This window comes from Nicotiana tabacum, chromosome 20, assembly GCF_000715075.1.
Source record: "Nicotiana tabacum cultivar K326 chromosome 20, ASM71507v2, whole genome shotgun sequence".
In the NCBI taxonomy this organism is placed as follows: Eukaryota; Viridiplantae; Streptophyta; class Magnoliopsida; order Solanales; family Solanaceae; genus Nicotiana; species Nicotiana tabacum.
Window position 1 is genome coordinate 30,188,174 of NC_134099.1, and position 2,957 is coordinate 30,191,130.

Genomic DNA, 2,957 nt, shown 5'->3' on the forward strand with positions numbered 1-2,957 from the left:
TGAAGAATCAAGAAGTAGAAGACATTCAACTACCAGTCCATGTGGAGGATCAGTTTAATGAAGTAGCACCAAGGCCAGTAAACAGAATCCTAAGGGATTATGCTAGACCTGACCTCTTCAATTGCAAATCTAGTATCAGAAAACCTCCAGTGGCAGCCAACAACTTTGAAATCAGGACCGTCCTGATTCAAACAATTCAATAATCTTGTATCTTCAGTGGAGATGCAAGTGAAGATCCACACAGTCATTTAATTGACTTATTGGAACTTGTTGAAACAGCTAAGTATAATGGAGTACCTCTTGAAGCTATCAAGTTAAAGCTATTTCGTTTTTCTTTAAAAGGAGATGCCAAGACTTGGTTGCGAAGTTTTCCACAAGGTTCCATCTCCACATGGGATCAAATGACTCAGAAATTTTTAAACAAATATTCTTCCCCTGCTAAAACCACAAAGTTAAGACAAGACATCTCTAATTTCTTGCAGATTGACACTGAGTCATTTTATCAAGCTTAGGAAAGATTAAAAGCATTGTTAAGAAAATGTCCACACCATGGCATTCCTAAACATATGTAGTTGTATATTTTTTATCACGAGTTAAAACCCTCTTCTAGAAATGTGATTGATACAACTGCAGGAGGTTCTGAAATGGGAAAAACCACGGAGGAAGCATTGTAATTGTTGAACGAGATTTCTGAGAATGCCATCCAATGGCTATCCGAGCGTGTAATCATCAAGAAGACTTCTACGGTGAATCAGGTTGATGCTTTAAATACACTAACGCAACAAATTATTTCTTTGGCGCAAAAGTTTGAAATTTTTCAGGTGAATACACAACAACCAAGCCAATTTGAGGTTTGTGAAATGTGTGTAGGAAATCATCAGAACCATGAATGTCAAGCAACCAATCACAATAATGAACATGTCAATGTCATCGGTTACAAGCAATATCCTTTTAAAAGTCCAATGGCACAGAAAAACCCAGGTTTTCAATGGAGCAATCCAAATGGTGCCGAGAACTGTCACGACCCGGATTTCCCACCATCGGGAGTTGTGATGGCGCCTACTATTGGAGCTAGGCCAGCCAAGTATTAAAATATTGCTGATAACATTTGCAACAATATAAATAAAACGAGACAATTAAATAAAAGCGGAAGTCTTTAAACTTAGATAACTGAAATCAAATGCGGAAGTCTAAATACATCTCTACCCAGAGTCTGGTGTCACTAACTCACGAACTACTAGAGAGTACTACAAACAAGGTTTGAATAAAAGATACAATGCTTTGTTCCGATACAAAAGGGAAATAATCTAAGTAAAATAGGAAGGGACTCCGGCCTGCAGACGTCAGCTAGGCTACCTCGAAAGTCCCTGGACTGAAGTCAGCTCCCGATCAAATCCTACTGCTGAGGTCCAAAAGCTGCTCCTGGATCTGTGCAAAAAGATGCACAGGGTGTAGCATCAGCACAACCGACCCCATGTGCTGGTAAGTCCCTGGCCTAACCCCGGCAAAGTAGTGACGATGCTAGATAGGACCTACCAAAAACAACCTGTGCAGATATATGTAATAAAAGGAAATATACAGAATTTATACAGCTAAGAGGGGGAACCTGCTATGAGGGTGTAGCAGTTCAGATATAAAGTCAACAGATAGAGAAGTGAAACTGTACAATAGCAACAGTTAAGGAGAACAGGTTAATCAACAGTTGCACGGCACCAACCTTCGTGCTTTTACTCTCGTTCTCACCAAAACAGTCCAATAAAGTACACGACATTAACCTTCGTGCTATTTCTCACATAAACTCTCATATCAAGGCACGAAATGACCTTTCGTGCATAAATATTCAAAACATGGCACGGAATGACCCTTCGTGCATAAATATTCAAAACGTGGCACGGAATGACCCTTCGTGCATAAATATTCAAGACGTGGCACGGAATGACCCTTCGTGCATAATCGCTCTTCCTCACCCAATCAACAATCACAAGGAAAATAGGGTAAGGGAATCTATAACCTCGAAGTAAATCAAACAACAACAAGTAATAAAAGAAACAACATAACTCGGATATCAACAAGGAATCAGAAGTCAACAAATGAACCGCATCACCCTTCGTGCTTTTACACTCTTTCCTCACAATAACAAACAATGCACGGCATCACCCTTCGTGGTTTATCGCTCTTCCTCACCCAAACAACAATCACAAACAAAGGGGCAAGGGAGTGAACAAAAAATAATAGGAATCCTGGCAAGGGAACACAATTAAAAAGTTAAATCCCAGCAAAGGAACAAAATCAATAAATTTCAACATCCCTGCAAGGGAGATAATCAACAAAGCAACAAACATCCGGACAAGGGAACAATTCAATAACTCTTTCTCTTTCTATCACTTTTACTTCTCATCTCACTTTACCACCTGAGCCAACACTCCAAAGGGGTTCAATCATTTCATATACTTTCACGCTTTATAATATAACTCGAGCCAATGCTCCAAGAATGTACAAATCATAATTCTTCCTCAAACTCTTCACATTATATGAAATTTATCAATTTAACAAGGAAGAGGTATCACAAAATCCGAATAAACACAAATAAGACTCACGATCATGCTAGACTCCGGTGTATAGATACCCGTCACCATGCCTATACACCATACTCAACAATTAGCAAATAGCAAACAACACTCTAATCCTATTCCCTCAAGCCAAAGTTAGAACAAACACTTACCTCAATCCGAAGAATAACAATCAACCCTCAAATACCGCCTTTCCTCTCGAATTTGGCTCCAACTTAATCAAATCTATACAATAATGACTTTATAATATTAATATATTCTAAACAAATCAAACCCAATGCCTAATTATAGATTTCCAAGATTTCTTCACAAAATTCCAAAAATCGACCCGGGCTCGCTTGGTCAAAACACAAGGTTCGAACCAAATTCATATCACCCATTCATCCA

The 2,957-nt window shown here is 38.9% G+C and overlaps 1 non-coding gene across 1 annotated transcript; it reads right to left on the minus strand.

Annotated features, from left to right (window-relative positions):
• Positions 1-449: 449 nt before the first annotated feature.
• Positions 450-556, minus strand: LOC142175038 (small nucleolar RNA R71). The gene has a single exon (XR_012704228.1). It is a non-coding gene; the product is annotated as a small nucleolar RNA R71 (small nucleolar RNA).
• Positions 557-2,957: the final 2,401 nt, after the last annotated feature.